Source organism: Malaclemys terrapin, chromosome 4 (genome assembly GCF_027887155.1).
Source record: "Malaclemys terrapin pileata isolate rMalTer1 chromosome 4, rMalTer1.hap1, whole genome shotgun sequence".
In the NCBI taxonomy this organism is placed as follows: domain Eukaryota; kingdom Metazoa; phylum Chordata; order Testudines; family Emydidae; genus Malaclemys; species Malaclemys terrapin.
Genome location: NC_071508.1, coordinates 59,210,235 through 59,226,037, shown reverse-complemented (window position 1 = coordinate 59,226,037; position 15,803 = coordinate 59,210,235). Strand labels below are relative to the sequence as shown.

The 15,803-nt window shown below is 46.2% G+C and overlaps 1 protein-coding gene across 2 annotated transcripts in view; it reads right to left on the bottom strand.

Moving 5' to 3' along the window:
• Nucleotides 1-12,052, bottom strand: part of FAR1 (fatty acyl-CoA reductase 1) — an 81,037-nt gene extending 68,985 nt beyond the window's left edge. For both annotated transcript variants that reach the window (XM_054025796.1, XM_054025797.1), the window contains exon 1: nt 11,940-12,052. The gene's annotated coding sequence lies outside the window, so the exon portion shown is untranslated. The remainder of the gene's footprint in view (nt 1-11,939) is intronic.
• Between the last annotated feature and the right edge of the window lie 3,751 nt (nt 12,053-15,803).

Sequence of the window (15,803 nt, the reverse complement as noted above, 5' to 3'; positions counted from 1 at the left end):
CAGCTAGAAGCTGACATGACTAGATGAACTGTAGTCTGATGATCAAGAGGCATAACAGCAATAAGCAAAGTCACTTCCTCAAAGCCTTTTCAATTCCTCCTAAATCCTTGTTCTTCCTCCCCACCTTGACTTGCCTTTAAGAGCTTATTACATACTGACAATTTTTGTCATGGTTTGTACATGAAATACAAGTCATGAATTTTCTAGATACAGTATTATCCTTTTTAGTTTGAGTAAAACACCTATCTGAATGAGGCTGTGAGCACTAGGTTTACGATTCTGAAGCAGCACTGCTACTAACCCTGCTTGCTACATATCTACTTTACTCCTGGGGGAATTCTGCACCAAAAAATTAAAAATTCTGAACACAATATTTTAAAATTCTGCATATTGTATTTGTCAAAACACCACAATATAATCATGCTGGTTTCAATTATTTTGGTAAATTATTTAAAATATAATACAATGGATGGAAAATGCGAGTGAAGAACATTAAAGGAAATCCCCAAACCTCATTTGTCTAATAATGTAGCTAGGTTTGACCCTTTATTTCTAGTTATTAGTCACCAAATATATGCAGCCATATGCTCAGTTTTACATCATAGGCAAATGAAGAGCAAGTGAGGGCTGGTGAATCAAACTCACAATTTATATTGGCTACTGACCATCTCCAGAAAGGTCAGTAGCAAACAGTTCATGGAGCACATTTTGATAGGAAATATTTTCAGTCCAAATGGAATACCCAGACATGCTAATAGCCCATTAAAAGGAATCCACTTTCCCAAAAGTCTTCTCAGAGAGAGCACGTAGACAATGGAGAATACTTGACCAATGTCACAAGCCTAGATCTTTCCAGCAAGCTGGAAGAAACTATAAAGAGGGGAGGTGACATCATGACTTGGCCTCACCTCCTCTCCACCCCCCCCCCCCAAATAGCTCAACACCTGGAAGAAATGTCTGGAGGACAAAGACTTTGAACTTGGGAGGCTGGTTCCGGGTTGGCAGGCAATTCCAGCCTGTGTATTGAGCAACTATACCAGTGGTGGGCAACCTGTGGCCCATCAGGGTAATCTGCAGGCCACGAGACTTCTTGCTGACTTTGACCGCAGGCACGGCCTCCTGCAACTCCCAATGACTGTGGTTTGCCAGCTCCCATTGGCCAGGAGCTGCGGGGGGCCGTGCCTGCAGATGCTCAACGTCAGCAAAATGTCTCGCGGCCCACAATCAGATTACCCCGATGGGCCGCAGGTTGCCCACCAATGAACTATACCATCTGTCAAAGTGAGACACTGCTTGATTCAAATCCTGTTTAGTTTATAAAGCTTAAATAAAATAAATTCAGTCTCTTAGGTAACCAACTTTGATCTCTACACTTACTACTTATAATCACTTAAAATCTATATATCTTTCTGTAGTTAATAAATCTGTTTTAAATTTTATCTAAACATTGCGTTTTGGTTGAAGTGCAAAGGAAATCTCAGCTCAGTTTACAAAGGCTAGTGTGTTCCCCCTCGATGTGGAGGGGACACAGACTAGGTAACGAACTTACACTGGTTAGGTTTCTGACCAGTACAAGATGGTACAGTTCTGAGGTGCAAGACTGGGTAGCTGGAGAGAACTGATTGGAACCTCACTACTGTTGGCTCATGAGTGGCTGGGAGAAGCATTCATGTTATTCAGTTGGGTGTGTCTCCGCCTGTGGATGTCTGTATAAGTGCAGTACCTGCCACAGGTTTGTAACTTGGCAACAGCGTCAGTGTGAGAGCCAGCCCGGATTGGTGGGACAGAGGGCTCAGCAGTCCCAGAGTCCAGGCTGCATCCCAGGAATCTCGTCACAGTACCCATGATGCAAATGAAGTCTAATTGAAAGTTATGGCTGTGCCATTAAGGTCACATTGTTATCAGTTTTCATACCTTCTTTTCTTGCCAATCCATATTTTCCCCCATACTTGCCCTAATAAAATTTGCATCTTGCAAATGCACTGACCTCAAAAACTTGGGCCACTGTTGAGTTGGTCTGGATGAGACTGCTTTTGTCACTGGAACTTTTGGATAGGCATGGCCCTGATGGTGGTACTTGTGTGTGTGTTCAAGTGCAGTCTGGTAGCCAATGAAGACCTTGAACCAGCTATGCTACAAACTCACATTCACCTTAGCCTTTTGACAAACATGTGACCACATATTGTACTAGCTGAAGCTTCCGAGATCAGTCACACTCTATCTATGCCTTCACATGTCCCTTGCTGCTGTTCTTTAATCCCTCTACAGTCAGTCCACCAGCGTCTCCATCTTGTCTGAATTTAATTCTAGATAGCTTTCAGCCAGGTGGGACCCTAAGAGCACTCCAGTGCCAGAAGGCAAAGGACTCCCTAATATGTAGCAGTGAGTTTCAGCTGGCCTGACCACCCCAATACGTCCCAACTCACTGCTGTCCTAATCGGTACCTAAAATGGGTTGTATGCAAATGGTTGACACTACTGATTAATATCATTGTAAATAGTATGTATTATTATATAAAGAATTATGGATACTCACCAATTTTACACTTTAAAGTCTATGACCAAACAAAGGGAGAGATACACATTCTCCCCCAAACAGGAGGGAGACAGTTATCTACCTGTCTCCTCTATAAATTAAGCATGATGGAATCCAAACAATGCAAGCCCAATTTACATATGAAGTAGCAGTGGGAAGGGAAGTCCTCAGAAAGAGAACAGAAGCATGAGGTCATCCAAAGATATAAGGAGAGAGTCAAAAACATCATGGCATCTATCACTGCACCGACACATGGGGCCAGAGCTCTTGCAAGATGAGAAAGATAGGTCCTTCAACCAACAGTGTTGAAGTCTCTGGGGACTCCATATAGGTGAGAAACCCACAGGCAAAGATCTTTCACCAACAAAGTCAGTGGAAACCAGCACGTGAGAGAGAAACTCAGCCATGGCAGGAAAGAGAGATTGTAAGACTCAGACTTTAAGGTCAGAAGGGACCATTATGATCAACTAGTCTGACCTCCTGCACAGCGCAGGCCACGGAATCTCACCCACCCACTCCTGTAACAAACCCCTAACCTATGTCTGAGCTACTGAAGTCCTCAAATCATGGTTTAAAGAACTCAAGGTGCAGAGAATCCTCCATCAAGTGACCCATGCCCCACGCTTGCAGAGGAAGGCGAAAAACCTCCAGGGCCTGTGCCAATGTGCCCTGGAGGAAAATTCCTTCCCGACCCCAAATATGGTGATCAGTTAAATCCTTAGCATGTGTGCAAGACTCACCAGCCACCACCCAGGAAAGAAGTCTCTGTAGTAACTCAGATCCCACCCCATCTAACATCCCATCATAGACCATTGGGCATTTTTACTTGCTAATAATCAAAGATCAATTAATTGCCAAAATTAGGCTATCCCATCATACCATCCCCTCCATAAACTTATCAAGCTTAGTCTTGAATCCAGATAAGTCTTTTGCCCCCACTACTCTCCTTGGAATCAAGTGTCGCTTGTTGAGTTAAGCCTAAGGGCTTGTCAACACACAAAACACTACAGCGACACATTTGCACCACTGTAGAGCTTCAGTATAGACACTACCTAGGCCAACCTGAGGGATTCACCCATCATCATAGGTAATCCACCTCTTCAAGAGGCGGCAACTAGGTTGACAGAAGAATTCTTCCATCAACATAGAGCTAACTACACTGGGATTTAGGTCAGTTTAACTACGCCACTCAGGGATGTGAATTTTTCACCTCCTGACCGACATAGTAAACTAATCTAATTTTCTAGCTTAAACCAGGCCTTAGCCACTAGAAAGCATATTTTACTTTTATTTGCTTGTAACTATTTTGTCTTTATCACTTGTACTTCAAGTCATGTAAAACCTCTTTAGTAATATGCTTGTTTTACTTTCAATCTAAGCCAGCCAACCCAATGATGTGTCTGAACTAAATTGATTGTTAACTCCAGTTAAAGCAACAAGCCCACCACGTTTGCATGTCATGCAAGGACTGGAGGAGTTAAAAGGAGGGACCTCCACATAGAAGGGGGGGAACCCTGGGCAGAAAATAGGCTGTTGAGCTCACCAGCTCCCAGAGAGAGAGAGAGATCTGTCAGCCAACACAGCCTCTACCCCTGAAGAAAGGAGAGCAGAGATCCTCTGGGCTAAGATGGAGAAAGACAGTTATACTGGAGACCCAGTGAACTCTGGAGTGTACTGTGATACTTCCAAGGCTCTCTGAAGTCAAAGAGACCAACTTTCTTACTGAAGCTGCCTAAGGCTCTCGTTTTTCTTTTATGCTTTTATTTAGCCTCATTTGCTGACTCTGGACTGGCTTGTTTGTTTCATCTGGGACCCTGAGAAGGGAAGAAACATTCAGAAAACCTTGAGCAGAGGACAGTATGATGGCCCCTCTACACTGAAATTCTACAGCACCCACAGGGGTGAGGATGTATGTGCACTCCCTATGTAACCCCTAAAGGGGAGCTATGCCAAGGGCCGGTTCATGACAATGCAGTTATTACATTTATGTGTAAGCAAAGATTACATTAAAAACCGTCTCTGCAGTTTCCATTAAATTTACTTACTATTTTCATAGTTTTGAAGCTGGTAAGACCACACCATCCTTTTAAAGCATATATTCTCTTTTCAATAATTGGATTATCACTTCAAAAGTGTTTTTTTTTTTTTTTTCTCTTAATTAATTGGCCTCTCAGAGTTAGTAAGACAACTCCCACCTGTTTATGCTCTCTGTATGTGTGTATATATATCTCCTCATTATATGTTCCATTCTATATGCATCCGAAGAAGTGGGCTGTAGTCCACGAAAGCTTATGCTCTAATAAATTTGTTAGTCTCTAAGGTGCCACAAGAACTCCTGTTCTTCTTTTTGCGGATACAGACTAACACGGCTGTTACTCTGAAACTTGTCATTATGCAAGGCACTGCATTTAGCCGTATGGAATGGAAATCCATCAACCTCATGAAAAAACTCGTACAGATACAGACAGACATCATCTTCCTTTCCAAATGCAAGCAGATGGACATCATACCAAAAGGACTAAAGGTAAAAAATCCATTACAATCTACATATCACACAGACTATGCTGAGAGACTGTGTCACACACTCTCAAAGAAACTGCGAAACCACCTGATCAGCATCCTATACAGCAAACAGGGAAAGATTAAGAATGAGCTTTCAGAACTGGATACTCTCATAAGAAACCAACCTTCCACACAAATTTCCTCATGGATAGACTTTACAAAAACTAGACAAGCCATTTACAAGACAAACTTTGCCTCTCTACAAAGGAAAAAGGACACTAAACTATCTAAACTGCTACATGCCACAAGCAGCCACAACAGTAGTTCCCTTAACCCACCCAGCAATATTGTTAATCTTTCCAGCTATACTCTTAGCCCAGCAGAAGAGTCTGTCCTATCTCGGGGCCTCTCCTTTTGTCCCTCCAGACCCATGAATATGATACAGTTCTGCGGTGACCTAGAATCCTACTTTCGACGTCTCCGACTCAAAGAATATTTCCAACATACCTCTGAACAGCATACTAACCCACAGAATCTTCCCTACCAGCACTACAAAAAAAAGGATTCTGCATGGACTCCTCCGGACGGTCGAAACAACAGACTGGATTTCTACATAGATTGCTTCCGTCGACGTGCAAAGGCTGAAATTGTGGAAAAGCAACATCACTTGCCACATAACCTCAGCCATGCTGAACACAACGCCATCTACAGCCTCAGAAACAACCCTGACATCATAATCAAAAAGGCTGACAAAGGAGGTGCTGTCGTCATCATGAATAAATTGGAATATGACCAGGAGGCTGCTAGACAGCTCTCTAACACCACATTCTACAGGCCATTATCCTCTGATCCCACTGAGGATTACCTAAAGAAACTACACCATCTGCTAAAAAAACTCCCTGACAAAGCACAGGAACAAATCCGTACAGACACATGCCTAGAACCCCGACCAGGGGTATTCTATTTGCTACCCAAGATCCATAAACCTGGATATCCTGGACGCCCCATCATCTCAGGCATTGGCACCCTAACATCAGGCTTGTCTGGTTATGTAGACTCTGTCCTAAGACCCTACGCTACCAGCACTCCCAGCTATCTTCGAGACACCACTGACTTCCTGAGGAAACTACAATCCATCGGTGATCTTCCAGAAAACACCATCCTGGCCACTATGGACGTAGAAGCCCTCTACACCAATATTCCACACAAAGATGGACTACAAGCTATCAGGAACAGTATCCCTGATAATGTCACAGCTAACCTGGTGGCTGAACTTTGTGATTTTGTCCTCACCCACAACTATTTCACATTTGGGGACAATATATACCTTCAAGTCAGCGGCACTGCTATGGGTACCCGCATGGCCCCACAATATGCCAACATTTTTATGGCTGACTTAGAACAACGCTTCCTTAGCTCTCGTCCCCTAACGCCCCTACTCTACTTGCGCTACATTGATGACATCTTCATCATCTGGACCCATGGAAAAGAAGCCCTTGAGGAATTGCACCATGATTTCAATAATTTCCATCCCACCATCAACCTCAGCCTAGATCAATCCACACAAGCGGTCCATTTCCTGGACACTACTGTGCTAATAAGCGATGGTCACATCAATACCACCCTATACCGGAAACCTACTGACCGCTACACTTACCTACATGCCTCCAGCTTCCATCCAGGACACACCACACGATCCATTGTCTACAGCCAAGCTCTAAGATATAACCGCATTTGCTCCAATCCCTCGGATAGAGACAAGCACCTACAAGATCTCTATCAAGCATTCTTAAAACTACAATACCCACCTGCTGAAGTGAAAAAACAGATTGACAGAGCCAGACGGGTACCCAGAAGTCACCTCCTACAAGACAGGCCCAACAAAGAAAATAACAGAACACCACTAGCTGTCACCTTCAGCCCCCAACTAAAACCTCTCCAGCGCATCATCAGAGATCTACAACCTATCCTGAAAGATGATCCTTTACTCTCACAGATCTTGGGAGACAGACCTGTCCTCGCTTACAGACAACCCCCCAACCTAAAGCAAATACTCACCAGCAACCACACATCACTGAACAAAACCACTAACCCAGGAACCTATCCTTGTAACAAACCCCGATGCCAACTCTGTCCACATATCTATTCAAGTGACATCATCATAGGACCTAATCACATCAGCCATACCATCAGGGGCTCGTTCACCTGCACATCTACCAATGTGATCTATGCCATCATGTGCCAGCAATGCCCCTCTGCCATGTACATTGGCCAAACCGGACAGTCTCTACGCAAAAGAATTAATGGACACAAATCTGACATCAGGAATCAAAATACTCAAAAAACAGTGGGAGAACACTTTAACCTGTCTGGTCATTCAGTGACAGACCTGCGGGTGGCTATATTACAACAGAAAAACTTCAAAAACAGACTCCAAAGAGAGACTGCAGAGCTAGAATTGATATGCAAACTAGACACAATCAACTCCGGTTTGAATAAGGACTGGGAATGGCTGAGCCATTACAAACGTTGACTATCTCCCCTTGTAAGTACTCTCACACTTCTTATCACACTGTCTGTACTCGGCTAGCTTGATTATCACTTCAAAAGTGTTTTTTTTTTTTTTTTTTTCTCTTAATTAATTGGCCTCTCAGAGTTAGTAAGACAACTCCCACCTGTTTATGCTCTCTGTATGTGTGTATATATATCTCCTCATTATATGTTCCATTCTATATGCATCCGAAGAAGTGGGCTGTAGTCCACGAAAGCTTATGCTCTAATAAATTTGTTAGTCTCTAAGGTGCCACAAGTACTCCTGTTCTTCTTTTTGCGGATACAGACTAACACGGCTGTTACTCTGAAACTTTTCAATAAGAATGTGATGGTTCATTTAATTGTCCCACAAAAAGGTACAGCATAAAAATATTCAGGTGGCAAGTAAACAAGTTATATAAAATATATGAATTCCTTCTCTGACTCACCATCCTCCCAAAAATATTAGATTGCTTTCCCCTTTGACAGAGCCATGCAGAACCAGTGCAAGCACGTTGCTGGGGTCTCCAACCCAAAGACCCACGTCTAACAATTAGAACAATTACTTAGAAAATGATGCCCCTTCCCCAAAAAGAACTAAATATGCAGGTACCACGTTAATAAGAGTGGTATCACACCTGAATTGAACAGCTACAACTTTGACAGCAGCACTGGATTTTTTGGAACCTTACCTTCAGGTATTGTTTGCCTGAGATAATACTTCCTCAAAACTTGTTTCTGAAGTATTAAAGACAACACTAGAGCAAAAATTGACAGCCTGTTCTCCTTAAACAGTATCTGTATGTCTTGATGACAAACAGAATACTAACCACTAGCAAGTAGGAAACATTCACTAGTAAGTGTGGGCCCCCTAAAGCATCTTTCTACATAATTTGGACTATGTTGAAAATTAAGTTTATAGCCTTCGTGATTGTGAAGATAGCCTTCCAAATGTGAATGCAGTGTAAGTGATACAGTACTGCTTTTCTTTGCTCACAAAGAAGTCCTATTCTTCTGCTTCTACTCAGATAGCTTTTCCAAGCAGCTTCAGAATCAAACCAACAATGCTAGTAAACGTCACAGCTGTTACCCAGAGCCAGGGAAAAGCTGTGAAACTTACAGTGTCAGTTTCACACTTCAGATGCTCAGAAAGGCTATTAAACTGCAGCAGAATCAAGAACTAGAATTATTCACATAGAGAAGCCTAGAAAACAGCAAATGAAAGAGCGCACTCTGCTTACAGCAGCCAAGAGACTGGATAGACATGCCCCCTCTACAGCTAGGAAGCTCTGTAGTGGGAAAGCGAGAGAGTTCCTTTGCCTTTTCAGGAGACAGAGGTAAATGGTGGTACCTCAAGTTTACAAGAGGTGTATCAGCCTCTGCTTACCAAAGATAACGGGTGTTACCATTGTAGGGCTTGAAAAATTTATGAACACATCCAGAAAACCAAACCCATTACTGTCCCACAATGTTCAGGGCCACCCAGAGGATTCAGGGGGTCTGGGGTCTTCGGCGGCAGGGGTCCTTCCGCTCCGGGTCTTCGGGGCACTTCGGCGGCAGGTCCCAAAGCGAGTGAAGGACCTGCCACCGAACTGCCACCAAAGACCCAGAGCAGAAGGAACCCTTGCTGCCAAATTGCCGCCGAAGACCCGGAGCCGAAGAAGCTCTCACCGATGAATTGCCGCTGAAGACCCAGAGCGGAAGCAGCTCCGGGTGTCTTTGGCGGCACTGAAGGACCTGCCGCCGAAAATCCGCCGAAAACTCTCGTGGGGGCCCGGGGCAAATTGCCCCACTTGCCCCCCCCCCCCTCCCCGTCTGGGAGGCCCTGACAATGTTCAAGTCTCCCCATCACTCCCCAATACTAAATGACTAGAACTGGGACAGGAAGGTTTTTCCATCTTTAGAGAAAATGATTTTAAATGTAAACAGCTATACCTTGAAGTATCAATCACTTCTGACAATTAAGTATTAGAATAATAAAAATCAATTGTTTGACATCTGTTCTTTTCAACGTAATGCTAAAAATATATACATTTTCTCCCTAACACCTCAATCTGGCTCTATAATCTTAAAAAAAAAGCATACAATTATTAATCACTGGAAAACCAGTTTCTCCTATGTGTACAAAAGCTTTTTGAGGGGAAAAAAGTAGTATAGGTCAAAGCCCCATTAAAGATCAAACAAACATAAGGAAGAATTGTAACAAGGTTTCTCACTCTTAAAGCTCGTGACCAGCTATTGCAGTACACAGAGTAACACTGCATATTACTTTAGCCCCCTGCATTCATAGTTCAGACACAATATGGATGGCAGAGATTAATGAAATAAAGCACTGATTAAGATTACATTTTATGCCAGAATCTCTTATTTTAATTGTTACTATTAACATGCTTAAGAATGCATACACACATGAACCTTTCACCAAAGCATTTCATGCTGCTCAGGTTTCAGAAAGGTTCTGTTTCACCAATTTCTAGCTAGCTTACTAGGACTAGGAGTTCACCATTAACTTCTAATGTATTAGGGGATTCACAGTAAGTGCAATTAAAAAACCTCCCCAAAAGATACCAACTGCACAAAGGCAACTAGGCTTTAAAATGTTGTACATAATAGGTGCCAGCACTTTCGTCAAGCCTCAGGCCACACCTACACTACAGGGGAGGTTTGATCTTCTTCCTCTGATGCATCAGTGATAGCCACGACTGAAGATAGGACATTGAACAAGGATGGCCAGGGCTCTGAAGTAGCACCAAGCATTCTCTGTCTTGGGTGCTTGGCTGGCTGGGTCTTACTCACATGTTCATGGTCTAACTCATCACAATATACAGGGTCAGGAAGGAATTTTTTCCCTGGTCAAACTGGCAGTGACTTTGGGTTTTTTTGCCTTCCTCTACAGTGTGTGGGTTCTGCTCACTTGCTAGTATTATCTGAGTATATCTCAGATAATTATTTCCCTATCATTGTGGGGCCTTGAGCACCAATGCATCTTGGTCCCTCCTATTCTCTACCAGTGGCATGTAATAGTTTAGCCCCTTGTGGGCTGTAATACCTTGATTTAATTTCAATTGTTGGAATTAGCATGTGGGTGCTGGTGGCTATGATATCTAGGTGGTCAGCCTGAGTATCTGGCCTTAAACTCTATGACCAGACCTCAGGCAAGAAAGTCCCCCTTTGTTCCCACTCAGCAAGAGCTGTCAATACAGCACTTCAGAGTTCCACCTCCATCAGCTTCTGGCCTATGGCAATCTAAAGCCCTGGGACATCAGAGTGCTTATAACCCTATCTATGTCTTTTCCCACTCGTGTGGAACCACTGGACAGAAAAGTTTTCAGATGAGGAAATGGTCGTTTTTAATCCCCATCCTCTCAAAGACTCTTGGATTGCAGGAAGTGAGCTTGTGTCCCCTTCCTTTAATGCTACTCTCTGCTTCCCATTCAGTAGCCGCTACTTCTAGGAGCTTCCCTTCCCTCATAGCTGTTTTAATGCTGCTATGATAAGAGCAGTAAGCTACACTGGGGGTGGGGAGGGAAGAACAGGACAGAATGCCTCTGAGAAGTGGTTGCCAGGCAGGGAGCAGAGAGCTGCCTTGTAGGGAAGGAAGGTATTTTACTCCATGCAAGGAGGCCCAACCAATAAGAAAACACTAGTAAGAGAAAAAGTAGGAAGTATATGATGATGAACTAAGGGTAGAGTGGGTGTGTTGCTCTTTGCAATACCCCTCTTCAAGACTACTGGGAGGAGGTAAGGGGGGAAAAATCCCCCTTCCAAAAGAGACTGAAGTCCAAGAAATGCACAAGCTGGGAGAAATCATTTAACAGAGGCAAGAGTTCCACTGCTATCAGGGCATGTAGTCCTACATATGCAAATACAGCAACATTATAGTGTCACATTATAGGGAACAGAGCCATCAATCCACATAGCACAAAAAAGTGTACCTAAAACAAGGTAGTTAACGTCTAGGACGAACACACCCATAGCATTATGATGAATGCAACTATAAAGCTCATACAATTTGAGGAGGAATCTGTGTTGATCCCCTTCCTGTCAGACAGAAAACCCCAGTACTGCCCCTGTACCTGAGACAGCCTCAGCCCGTTACTCCTTGGCAATGCTGCCCCCGTCCTTCCCCAGCGCCAGAAGCGTCCTCTCCCCCCCCCCCCCCCGCCCAGGACCCGAGTAGTCCCCGCACCTCCCCCGCCCCCCAGCCCAACACTCCCCTCCCGACACCGCAACAACTGCCCTACCCAGAGACAGCCCCCTCCCGCGGCAGCCCCCTCCGCGCTTCCGCCCCCTCCCCCAAGACACCAGGGCTCCCATCCCCACAGGGAGCTCCCCGCCCGCCCGGGCCCGCTCACGGCGGCGCCCCGTACCCTTGTGCTGCCGCTAGCCCCGCTGAGCCTGAATGTCCTCCGCGTCGGATGCTCTCAGCGGCAGCCGGCTACTTCCAGCCCCGCCCGTCGCTTCTCACCCTGCCGCCCCGAGCTGCCTGCTTCCCAGAAACCCAATAGGACCTGGAAGAACAGCTATCATTGGCCGCTGTGCGGCACGTGCTATCCACCTTCCTATTGGCTCCCATGCACGCCACTCTCCGAGCGAAATGCGCCGTTGATTGGTAGATTCTCGGAGCAATCCGTAGCGAGACACCTGCCCGCGGGCTGAGGTCGGAGAGAAGCCAATAGAGGGCGGACGGGCGAGCGACGGGCTGCGGGCGGGGGGAGGGGCGTCGTTGGTTGTCCGGTAGCGGCCGCCTAGCGGCCGCGTGACGTGCCCTTACGGGCAGCTGTAAGCGGCTGAGCCGAAGCCCCTCGGCGCTTTGCTGGGGGGAGGGCGCCCGCCGCTGAGCCAGCCGTTACCGCTCCCCCAGCGCCCCCACAGTTCCGCATTGCGCCCCGTCCCACCAACCGCCCCCCTCCTGCCACAGAGCCACAGCGTGCCGCAGAACCTCATCGCCAGCCATCCACGCCACTGACCCAACCTCGCACCATCCACTCTGCCGACCCAAGCTCGCACCATGGCCCTGACAACTTTACCACAGCCCCAAAAGCCTCCGCTACAACTCAGCCCCAAGCCGGCACCCTGCCATTGCACACAGTCCTCCCACCCCATCCACACACAGCCAGTCCCACCAGCCTACCTGCCACAAGATAACTTCCTACCGCCACTTCATGGCCCTGCCGTTCTCCCCACAATCCCAGCTAGGGCTGCCAGGTGTCCAGTTTTCGACCAGAACGCCCATGGAAAAGGGGCCCTGGTGGCTGTTAAAAGTCCGGTCAATGGCGCACCAGGACAAGGCAGGCTCCCTGCCTGCTGTGCTCTGCGTGGCTCCCGGAAGCAGCAGCATGTCCTCCCTCCAGCTCCTACTCATGAGGGCACCCAGGGGGCTCTTCATGCTGTCCCTGCCCCAAGCACCACCCCCGCAGCTCCCATTGGCCAGGAACCACAGCCAATGGGAGCTGCAGGGGCAGCACCTGTGGATGGGGCAGCACACACAGCTGCCTGGCCACACCTCCCTGCAGGAGCCGAGCTGGAGGGGGACATGCTGCTGCTTCCGGGAGCTGCTTGAGGTGCCAGAGCCTACACCACGATCCCCTCCCATGCCCCAACCCCCTACCCCAGCCCTGATCCCCCCTCCTGAACCCCAAATCCCCCATCCCTGGCCCCACACCAAAGCCTGCACCCCAAGCCCAGAGCCCCCTCCCACACACTGAACCCCTCATTTCTGGCCCCATCCTGGAACCGGCAACCCTGTCCCACACCCCAACCCTCTGCCTCAGCCCGGAGCCCCCTTCCAAACCCCTCATCCCTGGACCCACCCCAGAGCCTGCACCCCTTCCCGCATCCCAACCCACTGCCTCAACCCGGAGCACCCTCCCACACCCTGAACACCTCATTTCTGGCCCCACTCCAGAGCCTGCACCCCCAGCCAGAGCCCTCACACACACCCCGCACCCCAAGCCCCTGAGTCAGCCCAGTGAAAATGAGCGAGTGAGTGAGTGAGGGTGAGGAGAGCAATTGATGGGGGTGGGAATGAAGTGAGCGGGGGATGGGGCCTCAGGAAAGGGGCGGGGCGAGGACTCTGCTGAGGGGCGGGGTAGGGGGCAGGTCAAGGGTGTTCGGTTTTGTGCGAGTAGAAAGTTGGCAACCCTAATCCCAGCCCGCCTGCCATCGCACCATAACCCTGCCATTATGTCATAGCCCTGCACAATGGAGCCACTGTTCTGGTACACTCCAAGGTTCCAGCACCTCCTCTTGCACCATTATTCCATTTTACAGAACCGTGGTCTTGCCATCATGTCACACACCATACCATTCACCATAAAACACTTCTCACTACTGCACCGTGACCCTGTGGATCACATCATGGATCCACATCCAAACACCACCAGACTGTCCATTCTGTGCACCCTTAGTTTGGCCCTCTAGCATATTTGTAATGTAATGCAAGTTTTAATTACATGATCAGATTACTATTCTTTTCCAACAGGACCCTGCTTCATTCAGGGTTTACCTAATTATTATCTATTAAAAAAAAATGTCCTCATTGTTCACTGTGTGGTCCGGGCCTTATTTATTGCACACTATACAAACACTGCTCTAAACACAGTATTAAATTTTCTCATGGACCTTTCTATGACGCTTAGCACTAGGGATTTTTTCAACAAAACATATTTCCATCTGAAGTCTTTGCTCTGCCTGAACAGCCCAGGTAACTAGCATAACCACTGAACTGTTGGCTATTCTGGGGTGGTTTCTCTCCTTTTCAGTTTTGTTCTGATGCAGGATCAGAACAAATTTTGAAATCTCTAACTATTTTGCTAAATGGAATTCTTCTTTTCTAGCCTGCTGTACTCATCACTACAGTGTCTGCGTACTTTTCACACTCCATTTTACACACAGGGAACTGAGGCACAAAAATATTAAGGTAAAAATTTCCACTAATTTTGGGTGCGCAATGAGGAAAATTCTGCCCTGTTACACCAGAATAACTCAGTGTTTACACTGGTGTAACTGCGAGCCTAATTTGGCCCACTGTGTATGACAGCGTCAAATTATTTTTGCAGTTTTTATATTAGTTTCCCTTTAACACCTTATTTCTCTCCCTCTTGAGATAGGCAAACAGTGTAGGATTCATTTAATGTGGGTCACAAACTGAAACTTTCATTGTCCCTTTGCAGAGATTAGCACGTACAGACTTTGAATTCCTGTGGCACTTGTCAAAGATCTAGACAAGAGTACTTTTTTGGGAAGGAGGGAGGGCTTTCTAGAAACAGTATCCTCTTCTATACTTCTCATGAGGCAGCGTTCATGTTGGATTGCTCTATTTTGATCTTTAAGGCCCAAATGAGATTTCAACATGAATGCTCACCCATGAGAAATATTGAGGTGGCTGCTGTTTCCAGAAAATTCTACACCAAAAAGTTCTGTCTCCTAGGAATTAAGTTAAAGCAAACTACCAAACTGGGATGGAAGAAATCATCTCTATGAGGCACATACTCAGTGAACACAGTCTTCAGGACAACCCAAAAAAGGCAAAAGCTATTTTTCAGCTGGAAACCCCGTATGACAAAGTAGCACTTGACCAATCCATTGAGATGATCACATATATGTGTATATTCACCCAAATTTGTCAAACTCTACTCCCACTATTTCCTGACAGTCAATTGATATTGGATTTAGTGCAACTGCAAAATTTCCAGGAATTAAAACATTGATTGCCACAAGTGCCTCTCCTGAAGTATTTTGATATAAACAACCCTGTTAATCTCACCCTGGATGCAAGGTCATAGACTTACACACACTCAGTCTAGACAGACTCTTGACTTTCCTCCCTCCCAGCCCTACCCAGTCTGAACAACCTGGTTCTTCTCCTACATTCTTTCCCTAGGCCTCTTTCTTTTCTGGCCAGCCATCCTCAACTCTGAAACCTTCATTGTCCCTTTGCAGAGATTAGCACGTACAGACTTTGAAATCCGGTGGCACTTGTCAAAGTTTACACCTCTACTTTTTGCTGCTGCCACTCTTGTCTCTAGTATGACTTCTGAGTGCTGCTTACCCACCTGGTCCACAGTCCCAGAGTCCTCCACAAGACAGCCTGGTATTGTGTTCAGTACACCTGACAAGCACACCGTACCATTTACTTTGGTTAGTCCTAGAGAATGTGCTGAAGTGCATACAGAAAATATATGTTTTTTTTTTTCTAAGCACCAGCTTGGGGCAGAGTGCTTTCAGCCCCA